Consider the following 15,259-nt stretch of genomic DNA (forward strand, 5'->3'; position numbering starts at 1 on the left):
CACACACACATCCACCCTACAGGCGGCCGACGGTGTCTTGTGGTGGCGATGACTTTTTCTGGCCAAATAAACACACACAACACCTACACACATTTCTCATTTGCACTATGGACCCAACCACCCACCTGGTGGCTCACGGTGGTCCGACAACAGCAGAAATATGGTGTCCATCAGCAACAACAGCGGCACGACAGTGACCATGGGTTTTGACAGCTGTCCATGACGGTCCGTGATTCCTCACCAGCAAACGCCCATGCCATTAAGTCTTTACTTTGAAAACGAACCCAATCCCATTGGAGAAGATAGAGGTACAACGACCCCGACATCAGCCTCGTCTCCAGCAATTGCCGACAGCAAACAACAACAATGGATTGCGGCGTCTCTGGCAGTCCGCGTTGCGATGGCGACGTTTACCTGAAACGACAGCAACGACCACAACCTTGGTGCTTCACACGGCGGCGTACGACTCACACAACGACGATTCAGTGGTTCTTCTCGATCCTTGGCGGAACTCTCGGTGACTCACGATGTTTCCGGCAGCGAGTCTTGATGGTGACGGTTCCATGGCGTGGCGGTGGGCAGCGACCTCGAAGATCGGAGATGTGAGAATAAGTGGGGTGGCGGCGTTGTAGAGAGAGGGAGTCATAAGGTTGGCGGCTGCATCATTTAGGGTGAGGGTTCACATGGGTGGAGTAAGGTGACGGGTTTAACACCATTCACAAAACTTTGTGATCAATTAACATCTTTGGTCCCTCTAATCCAATTTCTTTTCAATTTTGCTCCTTTAGTTACACTTTAGACCCCGGCTCCTAAATTCTTTTCAATATAATCCCAAAAGTTACTAAAAAGTCCCTCCTGTACAACTTTTTCTCAATTTGAATTCAACACTTACACTTTTAGTCCATGACTCCATAAAATCTTTTCAATTTAACTCCATTAATTACCAAATGTACCCTTGCTTCTAAAATTCTTCTCAAAACAACTCCGTAACTTACTAAACAACTCTCCACTATTAAAATTCTTCACAAATTAATCCGGGAATTACATTTATTAACTTATTTAAATAAATAGGGCGTTACAACTCTCCCCTACTTAAATTAGATTTCATCTTCAAAATCATTCCTTACCATCTCTTATACGCCAAACCACTCTAGTGATATGGTCACCATCTTGGGCGCACCATAGCCTTCTCAGGGTAGCTGTGATCAATCATCACAAAGCCTTAACATCTGCAGGAAAACTAATCCCTCGTAACAAGATGACATCTACTTCATCTGAATTCTGGTGTCTCGAGATGGTCTGAATCCCTTACAGACAACTCTTAATGAATCATTATTGTCGAGTCCATTCGACTTGTCTCTCACCTGCCTACTCGTCTCCTAAAATCTCCAGGCTCCCACTAGAAAAACAGAATCACAGATCACTAATCCCTATGATTCATTTATACTTGGCCAAAACTCAGATAGTCCTGCTGTAAGTGACTTAGCATATCCCAAGCTATCTGCTATTCGATCGTACTTGCAAACTAAAATGCATATACTAATACTGCCCAAAATGTTGGAACTGCCTGAACGCTGAGCTACTTGAAGCAGTATGTATGTTGCCACATGACGACTTTCCAAAATCCCGCCGAGGCCTGCCTGGCCTCAACTCATTCGATAATCGTCTGAAATATTAGGTTCCAACCTGACTACGGAGCCAAAAGACTCATACACAGTCGCTCCACACGACTTTTGAACGAAATCCTTCTTTGGAACTAGTTGTCACTAGTTATCATGCCACTGTGTCTATGACAACCTCACGATCTAACCGATCGGGTCCATGTGTCGAATCCTGTCATCATTAAATCCAAGACTAAAACTGATTTCCACCTAACAGATGGTAGCCTTACATCATAAGAAATATTATACAGTCCATTGCTTCGCTTATCCCATAACTGCACTGATGTTCCTACAGTCTTATCACTGGCTCAATCAAATCTAATCCATTTGGGAAATTCTAAAATCCAATTCGTGGATTTCCATATCTTTATTACTACACTCGAACTGGTGGGTAATACTGTTCCTTCCATGTCATAACAACACACTCAAACTATCTACCAACCTAGTGAATGCCACGGCTACCCACAATCTCACGACACTTTATCAGTATCTGACTGCTAGTGAATGCTACGGCTACCCCCGCAGGCTTACAACACATCCCATGGTAACTTACCACTAGTGAATGCTACGGCTACGCCCGCAGTCTTATAAGACTTCCCAAGCTAACTGACCACTAGTGAATGCTACGGCTACCCCTGTATTCTTACAACACTTCCCATGCTAACTGACCACTAGTGAATGCTATGACTACCCCCTTAGTCTTGCAACACTTTCCAAACCAGGTTGAACATGCACTCGACCTAACACATCACTAAACTTGATTCCTAACCGGAACTCTAACCTGGTTCCCGAACCCCGCTATCACGAGACCCCACTGTATCAGTACCACACTCATGCCCGTGATCAAAGCGTCACAGTAAACCATGGAATCATCTACACCCTATGGCTGGGTGAGAATCGGTGCCTCGCACAACCACTGTCTGAGAGTCTCGAAGGCTGCCTGCTGCTCAGGCCCCTAATGAAAGACGACCGATTTCTTGGTCATTCGGGTCAAAGGAACCATAATCTCGGAGAAGTCCCATATAAATCCATGGTAATAACCTGCTAGACCCAGGAAACTCCGAATCTCAGATGGAGACCTTGAAATTTCCCACTGCATCACAACCTTTATCTTGGCCGGATCGACTAGAATACCCTTCTGGTTGACAAGGTGCCCAAGGGATTGCACCCCATGCAACCAGAACTCATATTTGGAGGACTTTATAAAATGTCTCTCCCCCACTTAGATTCAACTAAGTCTTCAAGGAACGCGATAATTGAAGGATTGCCAATGCTTCTCGCTTTCTAGTATCACATTTATGACAACCTGTGCTTACCAATGCTAGCGAATAATCACCGGTTAAACCTTAAGATCGCCTATACTCGGAAATCCAAATGAGTACTCTTGAAATATGGTCCAGTCTGACACCTCAGTCCATCTACCATGCTGTCAACTGAAGGCCTTAATCTTCTCTCTGGCTGACGAACCCTCGTTCCCACTTCCAATCTTGCAGCACCACTGAACTGTAACCGAACACAGCCCATGCGGAAATACAATTCTCTTGAACATCCAATGACCAACCACTTATGCATCTAACACCCGCAACTGACACTACCCTCTTCATGTTACCAGTCCTATCCTAGCCACGGTAAAGCCTTGAACTCCAAAGTTCATCCATAGCCAATTGTCGACCACACATGAACCATGATAGAACCACTTAACGCTGACTTCACTGAACAACTACCGCTCTAATCCTGACCGAGTATCCTCTAAATAATAATCCTGTACCAATCCCAAAAAAGATCCAGAATGATAACGGTACACGCAGAACCCACTCTGCATGGTACGCCCCTCTATGGGTTCATCAAGGACCTTTCGGCATGCAGGATGGCATATATGATCCTTAATAACCCAGACACTAGCAGAAAACCGACCCGAGGTCTGACTTATCCAAACTCACTCACAATTACAAAGCGCATATTCCCAACATCCATCTAGCAGCAGTAGAAGAAGACGACATACCCACAACATCTGGAGGGATACAGGTCACCCTTAGTTGACATGACCAACCCCGCCACACTTGTAGCAGCCTAAACCCTTGGAGCCACAAACTCTCTTGTGCATTTTCTCGTACGTGTAGTACTGACTCTGGCCCTGCTGGCCTTTCACATGAGGATCAGAAATCATGGACCTCTTCCTGGGATGCTCTACTATATGCACTTGGTACGGACCTCTTTTCCCAAGGTGCTCCAAATCAATTTCGCATCTGCAACTCTTGGAAATCATATCCTTCAGGTTCTGACACCCTGTCAGGCTCACTAGCTCACTTGCCAATGGCTAAGCTGCAACAACTGGAACATCCTATGTCCCCAAACTAGGTCACAAACTCTTCCTTGACGCTTCTCAGATTCTCCAAGAGTCTCATCGATCCGAGTATGGATCATGTGCTTTCAGTAGTACGGGCCTAATACTACCTTCCACACCTATCCATACTTTCCTCAACAATCCTCCTGAATCCTCCAAGTCACTTCCTCAAACTGGTACACCGAGTCTCAATAAACCTCACTGCTAACCCACTGAAACATGTCTTAGGCTTTCCTAGGTTCCTGAACTCACCCATTCCTCAGCTACTAAAAGATTCCTAATAATGTCAACTAGCTACCTCATGAATATATGTAGCTCAAATTACTAAGAGTCCCACAAAGCACAAAGCAAACGACATTTAGACAATGGAAAATCTAACCATCCTATTCCAATCAAACCTTTCTATCCTCTACTCAGGGATCTGTACATGCAATTCAAAGGCCCATACAATTAGGCATAACCTAAACAAGCTATCCTATTACTAACTGGTCATCACTCTCATGCAGCTCAATAGGCACATATATCAGGCATATAAGGCATCATCCTGGATGCTTTGCCCTAATCTAGCATGCAGTTCTCATACACATACAACAGGCATATAAGGCATCCTCCCTAGATCCTTAGCCTAATCTAGCATGTAGTTCTCACAATCTTATCATATCATAACATAACATGTACGGGTATCTTGGGGAAAACTTACTTGAGCTTGGCTAATTACATGCATTACATACCTATTCTTTCCTACCGAGTCCTTAGTTTGAGTTAGACACACCCGAGAGTGTGCCCAAATCCCTCAAACCAAGGCTCTGATACCAACTTGTAACGTCCCTAAATTTAAGGCTAAAAATTTCATTTTTATTAAACTATTGCATAAAACCGATCAATATAAAAACGTTCATAATAATATCTCATGTCAAAACGAAAGTGTTAATAATCAAAACATAGTATCATAAAACCATATCAGAGTGTAATCCCAAGGATCCCGTGTGCGGAAAACATAGTGTGATGCGTTGCGACCAAGCCGGCTCCTCTCCTTTGAAACAAAGTACCTGAAACACATAACACATAATACATAACACGGTAAGCACACATGCTTAGTGAGCTCCCCAAAATACCACATGTATAAAGATTACCCACTCGAGGTTATAGCTCTATGAGACCTTCCGGTCAATGTGTCTCATTGGACCTTCCGGCTCCACAACTCTGGTAGACCTTTCGGTCCTACTCTGTTGACCTTCTGGTCCAACCCTGTCGACCTTCCGGCTCGACCAAGCGACTCACGACATAACACATACATATCATAAAGAATAAAATATTCATCATAGCACATAAGACCCTCTAGTCACACATAACTACCACCCTAGCTAATGTATACTTAAAAGACTCACGTGGCACTGCTGAAGTCCCGCAGACTCAATCCCACACTGCTGAAGTCCTGTAGACTCAACACCAGCTACTGAATGATAGATTCCCGAACTGTCAACACCAAAATAACACCCAATTAATAATTGGGTCTCACTATATAACCATAAGTACATACTTTGGATAATTTCGGCATTACCCTAAGCTTGGCTTATTCAAGCCCAAGGCCCAATCCTTAGGCCCAAAGTCAACTAGGAATCAAGGTCAAACATATGGCCCAACCTTCCAAACTGGGCCTAAGCCTGTAAATGGTCTTATTCTGAGGCCTAACATCTTGTAATCATTAAGGCCTAAACTGTGGCCCATCTATGGCCCAATTTTCCAAATTGGGCCCAAACCGCTTACATGGGCCTTACTCTAGGCCCATTAAATTATTCTAGTTCAATTGCTTGCTCTTGGATGGCTGATTATTATCCCAATCATCTAGGCCCAACTTAAGGCCTAAGTGAACTTAGGGTTTCACATGAAATGAGAATTTGGGTTATGTGTTTCTTACTTAACTCACTAAGGACTTATTTGATTAAGTCCTTTACTCTACTAGATAAGTGCTATGGAGTGGGCTTAATACACAATCCAATCTCAATGGCCCAAAAGTGGGTCCAATAATTCTAAGGCCCAAATACTCACAATTAGGGTTTTCTAAACCCTAATTAGGGTTTCCACCCAACCATGGCCCAATTGGCCCAAAATTAATCTTTAAGCCCATTAGGGTTTTGCTAGGTCCATTACGGTTTGCTTGTGGGGCACCACCCACTACCACCTCGGGTAGTGGTGGTCAATGACGGCTCACGGTGGTGGTTATTATTATCTTTTTCATTACTCAATGCTAATTACAGAAACAATGCTCAAAACCAAATCTAGACACACACACTAACTAACATAATACACACACACATCCACCCTACTGGCGGCCGACGGTGGGTTGTGGCGGCGATGACTTTTTTCGGCCAAATAAACACACACAGCACCTACACACGTTTCTCATTTGCACTGTGGACCCAACCACCCACCTGGTGGCTCACGCTGGTCCGACAACAACAGTAACACGGCATCCATCAGCAACAACAGCGGCACGGCAGTGACCATGGGTTTTGACAGCCGTCTATGACGGTCCGTGAATCCTCACTAGCAAACGCCCATTCCATCAAGTCTTTACTTTGAAAACGAACCCAAAACACCGGAGAAGATAGAGGTACAACGACCCCGACATTAGCCTCGTCTCCAGCAATCGCCGACACCAAACAACAACAATGGACTCCGGTGTCTCCGGCAGTCAGCGTCGTGATGGCGACATTCACCTGAAACGACAGCAACGACCACAGCCTTGGTGCTTCAAACGGCGGCGTACGACTCACACAACGACGATTAAATGGTTCTTCCTGGTCTTTGGGGGAACTCTCGGTGACTCACGTTTTTCCCCGTAGCGAGTCTTGATGGTGACGGTTCCATGGTGTGGCGGTGGGTGGCGACCTCGATGATCGAAGATGTGAGAGTAAGAGGGGTGGCGGCGTCGGAGAGAGAGGGAGTCATAAGGTTGGCGGCTGCATCATTTAGGGTGAGGGTTCGCATGGGTGGAGTAAGGTGACAGACTTAATACCCAATCACACAACTTTGTGATCAATTAACATCTTTGGTCCCTCCAATCCGATTTCTTTTCAATTTTGCTCCTTTATTTACACTTTATATCCCAGCTCCTAAATTCTTTTCAATATAATCCCAAAAGTTACTAAAAAGTCCCTCTTCCACAATTTATTCTCAATTTGAATTCAACCACTTACACTTTTAGTTCATGACTCCATAAAATCTTTTCAATTTAAATCCGTTAATTACCAAACGTACACTTGTTTCTAAAATTCTTCTCAAACCAACTCTGTAACTTACTAAACAACCCTCCACTATTAAAATTCTTCACAAATTAATCCGAGAATTACATTTATTGATTTATTTAAATAAACCGGGCGTTACACAAATTCACATGGATAGGAACACACACACACCATAAAATCTAAGTTTCATAAGGTTTCTCTCCGATTAATGAAAATGATGGTGAGGAAACGCTTTCACTATGTAGATTTTAAGAAGATGGCAATTGTGATATTTGCATTCTCCAATTCAATTATGATTATGACATCCCTCTTCATAATTTTAACTTTGAGAAATGGCAATGGGTCTAAACATTTAAGACTTATTCCTATAAGTTCTAAAATTGTTAAGACACACATGTGAGCTATCTAAGGAAAGACGTTTGATTTTGAGAATCCTAAATAAAGTTTTATCGAAGCATCTCGTATCAGAAATCTGAACTTTGGTAAGAAAGTCAATAAGTATTGATTTCTAGAAGTTCAACTGATTTCTGAATACATGTCAAAGCTAGTGGGAGCATAAGTGTTATGCTAGTAAAATAATAATTATTATGCTAGTGGGAGCATAATTATTATGGAAAATGTTGCAAGTTAGCAATGTTAATTATAGAAAACAAAAGTTTCATTTTGCAAAGATGTAGGGCTTGAAAAGTTGTTTTGCTATAATTAAGGGAGAGGAATAGAAACTTCATTTCAAATCTAAAAGCTTAAATTAAGTTTTTAATCAATTTTAGTCATATATATATATATATATATATATATATATATATATATATATATATATATATATATATATATATATATATGAATGTTATGCTGGAATGGTTCAACATAAGGAAATATATGGAAAGGTTATTTACGTTCTCAAAATTTGATTATGATTACGTCATCCCTCTTTATAATCAAAATTACGAGAACATTGGAAATAGAAATATTATAGCAAAAGACTGATGAAGTATCATGTCTTTATGTTAGACATTATGAATCGTATCCCATATGCTCTGGGTATAAAATCGATTGCATATGCTATAATATTCTCGTGTTCTAATTTTCCGAATGCCTAGGGCATTTAGAGGGAAAAAGAAATAGAACCGCATATGACTAAAGTGGTTAAACAATTGTTAAGGACAATCTAAGGTTCGCTAAAGATTGCTCGATGAAGGACAGTTGGAAATATAGTAATGGAAGGAACATTTGACATTATTATGAATAGATATGAATCTATTAATAATGAGTTCTCATATGACAAATATGAAATGTTTCCATATTAGGAGTTGAAGAATAGATGAGAAAGTTAGAAGCTTTTATGCAAGAAGGATGTTCAAAAGAATGTACTTTGAATTTGAGACTTCATTTCAATGGAATTGTTTTGTAACAATCTCCAAAGGAATATTTTGTAATATCATTGATCAAGTCTCTGTGGCTTTTGACACCTAGACATTCCAAAAGAATCATTACATGATAGTTTGGAATCTAACACTTTCTAGCAGTGAAAAGAATTTTGAATTCTTACACTTGCAATATGGATTTGGAATTTTGAAATGAGGATCACTGAAATGTTTTTCAATTGACCTATTTCACATAGTAAGGACCATAGACAAACATAATTTACATGCTTGGTGCATAGCATAACTATTGTTTAGACATAGTGTGCATGCTTGGAGCATGGCATGACTATTATTCTAATTCAAGTATTAAGTTGATTATTCAAAACATTATACAATGAATGATGAGTAATCAATATATAACATCCCGAGATTCAGGTATATTCCTTTCATCCTTGTTCTTTATTATTTGGGCATGTTTAGTCCTTGAGTGGAGGGTTTGTAGCAAGTAAGTATGCTGGGAGTACCAGAGGGGTACGTTGCGCGTACTCACGCGCTTAATTTGAATGCGGAGTCGCCAAGGTACATTGGGCGTACCTAGAGTTACGCCAGGCGTACCCGGCCCAGGTGCAAAAACCCTAATCCCTCTTGTGCACTATTTAAAGGGTGTTATGGCTCATTCCTTAGCCTCCATATCAGTGAGTGAAACCCTAAAAGAGAGCCCCATCGTTCTTAGAGTGTGAGACTGTTGATTTGAGCTTGTTGGTGCTTTAGTGGCTTAGTGAAGAAGAAGAAAGGGAGTTCTTGGAAGCTAAAGCTTGAGGTGCCATTTTGGATCTGAGATCTACAGAGGAAAGAGCTGCACTTGGAGGTATAAAGTTCAAACTTTCCTATTCTTTTGGTTGTTGTTATATGTGTCCTTTTTAGGGCTAAAAACCCCAAAAGGTGGAGACTTTATGAGTGTAAAGTGCTCCATGGTCCGAGATATGTCCCTTTTCAGTGTTACTAGTGATTTAGAACCATAAAGTTCCCATCTTGGATGTTACTTTGGAGTCATGCATGTGTTTTAAGCCTTCTAGAGTTGAAGGTTGCATCATTTTGGGAGTTAGTGATTTGTTCAGCCATGCAAAGGCTTAAAGTCCTCAACTTTATGGATTAAGGGGCTTAGAAGGGGTCAGATCTAAGATATGGACGTAGGTCTTAACTGTTTAAGACTTCAAGAGCAAAAGGGCTGAAGCAGGGGAGTACGCCGAGCGTAATTCCTAGTAGGCGCCGCGTACTGGGAGGCGCTCCCCGATTCTGAGGTGCAGTCGGGTACGCTTAGCGTACACATCTGGTACGCGCATCGTAACCCGGAGAGTTGACTTTTGGTTGACTTTTAGGGTATGGTCTATTGTGGGGCCTTTGAGCTATGAGAGGGGTAAAATGGTCTTTTACCCTTCTGAGAGTGTCATAAGAGAGCATAGTCTAGCCTTTGAGAGTTATATTAAATAGAGAGTTATTTTCATATGATTAGGCGGAGGCTAGGCCAGCATTTACCGAGTCAGAGATTTACCGAGATACCCGAGGTGAGTCTTCTCACTATACTTTACCTAGTGTGGTAAATGAGTTAAGAGACAGGGTATTATAGAGTTATTTGCCAGTGTGATTGCATGTTATTATGTGTTGTGATTTATTGTGATATGTGATATGCATGATTTAGAGTTACAGAGTTGGGACTTTCGGGTCCCTAGAGTTAGGGCCAGAGGGCCCACAGAGAGTTGGGGCTGGAGGGCCCCACTGAGACACATTGACCAGAGGGTCAACAGAGTTACAGCCTCGAGTGGCTATTATGTGATTATTGTGGTATTTTGGGGAACTCACTAAGCTTATGCTTACAGTGTTCAGTGTTATGTGTTTCAGGTACCAGTGATGACCGCGGGAAGACGCCGGCTTGATTCATACACACATATGGGATTGGATGTATTTTGATCTTGGGAGACATTTGTGAATTAAAAACATGATGTTATGAGATTTTATGAATGAATGGTTTTATTTAAAATGTTATTTCAAATGTGAAAAATTGTTTTAATTTTTTACGTGTTACATAATATGGCTCAAAAGTTTTGGGGCCATATAGGATTAGTATTATTCATGTGTTTCACTTTGCATTTTTTGACATCCCGAATAACTAGGTTCTTTAAACCATCCACAGTTGATCATACTTTAGAAGTAGGTATTGAGGCAAGATTATCATGAATGGGTCTGTAGTTTGTATAGGACCAGGTAGCTGTAGTGTTCATGAGTACTCATGGAATAAGATTCGAGTATTGGATTCAAACCACGCTCATTTGAATCATTTCATAGATTTTATCACGAGTGATTGTGAGACAATAATATCTCATATTCTTGGAACGAAGACATGTGAGTGTAGTTACGAGTCGGTTGCACATTGACGTATGTAAACGCACCAGTAACTTGGTGTTATACAACATATTGTTGTGTGTTATTTTGGTGAGTAAATACAAGCAAGAATTTGAGTGGAAGTTTATCCCTTTTACCCTTAGAGTGATAAAAGTGATATTTGTGGGCCCCTCGATGATTTCGTGATGACATTAGTCATGGACTGATTTGATTTGTTCAATTAGTCGATCGTCATAAATCAGAAATCGGGAAACAACAAATGGACAGAGAGAATGATTATAATCCATGTCTCAGTCCATATGATAACTAGAATGGAGGAATATATGATCCCGTATCTAATGGGCACGTTATTGACTAGGTCAGAGTTGGACAGCGGCATTTAAGAGCTACGATTGCTAGTCGGGTTGGAGTCATGCTTGCAATAATAGTTATTAGACTTACCCAAGTGGGAGAATGTTGGATTAGTGTCTAAGTCCATAACTGTAATTGATATGTACTTGAACCGAGAGTAGCATGGTCCATTTGGGTTGCATATCATCAAGACAATTTGATAGGATGGACTTTTAAGAAGAAGTTATTTATGGTTAATTAATATATTATAAGTTCTAGTATATTAATATGAAATCATATTGTTTAATTAGTATTGATCAAGAATTAATTTGGAATTAATTCTGTGATAAAAAAGAGACTAATTAAATATAAAGGGTTGATTTGGTAAATCATTCATTCTTATAAAATGGGCTTATGATCCATAGTTCTTCATGTTGGGCTAAACCCATGTGGTAACCCATGGATACTCCATGGAGGTTTTAACCCATGGAGTGTGAGGGATATGGAAAGTCATTAGGGTTTACATGGTGTAACCCTAGTTTGCCACACTATATAAGACACCCTCTAGCTCATGAAATCGGCACTTAAGTGGAATACTAGAGGGCTAGCCAATTTGTGTGTGCAAGGAATCTCTTCTCAAGTTATCCTTTGTTCTAGGTGTGTTGTGATTCCATTTGAGGCGTTCATACTATTGGTGCTAAGCTCTTGGAAGTCCAAGCAAAAAGCTACAAAGAAAAGGTATGTTATCTAACTTGTTTTATTACCCAAGTATCAAAGTTTGTTTATGCTAGATAGGGTAATCCCTTGCAAAGTTCAAGTTTGCATGTATGATAGAGAGAACATAGATCCAAGGTATTTAGGGTTGCATGTACACCTTAGGAGTGTTATAATGCTCAAACCCAAACATGTAGAGCCTTTCATGGTAAGGCTCCAAAGTTCATGTTCAAGTTTCTGACCTTCGCCCCTCGGGCAGTACTCTCCCCTCATCAGGTCTTTCATCGTTTCCTAGCCTATCGAGTTAGCCACTATTAAAGTAAGTGACTTAATATAGCCATTCCACCTTATGAGGGCTCTGTCGGAGAAGGTGCAGACAACAAATTTTACTTTGCTTCCTTGAGGGCTGGAGCAGATCTCGAAGATCGACTCAGTTTTCTCAAACCACTGCAATAGAGTAATGATTCCACTGCTACTGTTAAAGGTTTTGGGTTTGTAGTTAGTGAACTTCTTGTATGAACACTCCCTAGGATGTCCATGACTATCACCTTGGGTAGAGTTAATATTCGTTCCACCCCTACTAGTACTACTAGTTTTGATCTGAGTTAAGGCTATCATTACAGCCGCAGTCACTGCATGTTGAAAAACTACAGGATCGAATTGAGGAGGAGGTGGTGGTTGAGTTGGAGTTATTGGCGGATTGCTCCTGTTTCATATATGAGGAGGCATCTTTCAACTATAAGTTTAAAAAGATGAAGATAATTGTAAGCATTCAATAATGAGTATAATGTGAGGTCTCCTTGAACTATATCACCCTACTTCAATATGTAATTGTTTAAGTGTTTGCAATAGTGGTCAACCACTAGAAAGATGAAAGAACTTGGGTAGAGTTTTTCCAAGTGAATTAGATGCCTGTCAGTTTCATTGGTATTATAGATGTATAGAGTTCGGGAATAAATTGAACTTGTAATAGGTCTACCACATACCAACATTGAGAAAACCTTGACAGCATAAAGACCTAGTGACTTTGAGATTTCAAGATCTAAACATAAAAAGGACAATAACACTAGAGTCTTATAAGTAGACTTAATCTATATCAAAAGAGTGAGTAGAGTATGCTCTACTCGCGAGAAGTGTTTTTCTGATTTGTACTAGATTCTGCCCTGGATTCAGCCAACTGGTGTTTTGTTTCGCACACACGCCTTTCTAGTACCACTTGGCTCTGCCGAAGTTCTCTAACTTCAGATCTGCTGGCACTTAGTTCCCTATGTAGTGCGTCAATGAGAGTCCTTGTTAACTCCTGGTCATCGGTCAGATGATGTAGGCGAACTGTGTTGACTCCTGAGTTAGCATGAATCTCCATGAATTGGTTGAAGTCCGCTCTTCCTTGTTCAACATTGCGAGCAACACGACGAACTAAGATAGGGAGGATTTTGTCAGCTGTGCCTCCCTCGCTCAGGTTGTAGAAGCTCTGGTCTCCATTATAAGGAGGTGGTTGTCCGTGTTTGTGGATCCACCTTCCCAAGTTTATTGCCTACAGAGGCGTCGGGCCTTGAAAATCCCGTCGAGGGTTAGGATTTTGGGCGACTTGAGGTGGATTGTAGGCCTCTGGTTCTTAGTCGGAGTCTTCTTTTACTTCATCTCCGTTCTCTTCTTCAGAACTCTCCTCGGGGTCTTCTACTACTGGGACTACTGAGTTATCTTCTTCTGGTTCATCTTCGAGCCATCCATCATTCCCTTGATCGGGAAAGTACGGTCTCCCAACAAATGAAATCCAGCCATGTTATCTAAGCGAGAATAGCGGTGTAAGAGACACATACTAGATGTATTACTAAAGATATTTATAGGATGATCCTTACTAGTTACTTCTATACTTACATAGTGCATACGAATTATATATAACTTAAGATAGAATAGACCTTCGAATAAGTGATCCAACTCTAAGACCACAACCAAACAAGGAACAAGAAGTAAAGTGAAGATCACAAATTCTAAGTCGATAACATCTTGGTCACATATAACCTAAGCGTATCCACTCAGCAACTATAGACCTACTAGTAAGGGTCGCTTTTTGTTTTCACATAAGTAAATTATAGCACCACCAAATACTCCTATAGTATATTAAGTTTATGTTAAGTTCTAGTGTTTCTTTGTAGTAGAGTTGGTAATTTTTTAAACTTGTTGCAACACCACAACCATTCCTAGGCATATGCTAATCACTTCTTGGATAGATATATTTGATCATGCTATATCAATCCTAGACCTGATTATATATCCCCAAGCCTACTTGTGTTGTTCAACAGTCACAATACTTTTGTTCTGTTCTAGTATGACACTGTTTTGTTATGTATGCATGTATGTATACTTTAGTAAAATATTTGGTATATTTAAAAAGTATAACTCTTGGTCAAAGTGTTTTAATCCCATTATATTTATAGTTGTATATCTTTTATGGGTTGATATACTTCGTTCACTATAAACAATACTCTGATACAAATCTGTCATACCCCCAAATCGGAACGGTGGAAACGTTCGGAGGACGTCATGTACAGTATCATAACAATGCACAATAGTAAAACAAGAAACAACATCCATTGCATTAATAATATAGTTAATACATGTGTGTTCTTTGAATAGTTTTATGTTACATTTTAGTTATCTTGTTCACGTATAGTATATAAGTTCCTTTTTGTCCTTCTAATTGAATAGTTTACTTTGTAATGAATAGTAATAGTATGTGTGTATTGTTTCTCTGTTCTAGAAAATAGTAATTATTGATCCTCTAAACTATACCTCTTATAATTTACTAGTATGTTTGTTTGAATAGTAAATGATTTGGAGAAAAGACTTAATTGGCCAACATATGCAACTGAGTTAAGTATGTTCTTTGAAAATGGGGTTTAATACTCATGGATATATTTAGCAAGTATAATTATGATTTAGCCGACAATCGGACTAGTGATCATATCCTAATCCCACAACCAAACAAGGAACGGGAGTTACTGTATTTAGCAATAGTCCTAAGTCCGTTAAAGCATACTTACACATAAATATATAAATCAATATGATTTTGATATAAACATAAATCTAAAAATAGTTTAATAGAGTTTTAAAATGATTTTGACAATATTTAAGCATAAGAAATCCTTTTGTTTGTTTGTTTCCACATGTAAATGTTTAACAAAATTAAATTGTGTT

Source organism: Lactuca sativa, chromosome 5, assembly GCF_002870075.4.
Source record: "Lactuca sativa cultivar Salinas chromosome 5, Lsat_Salinas_v11, whole genome shotgun sequence".
In the NCBI taxonomy this organism is placed as follows: Eukaryota; Viridiplantae; Streptophyta; class Magnoliopsida; order Asterales; family Asteraceae; genus Lactuca; species Lactuca sativa.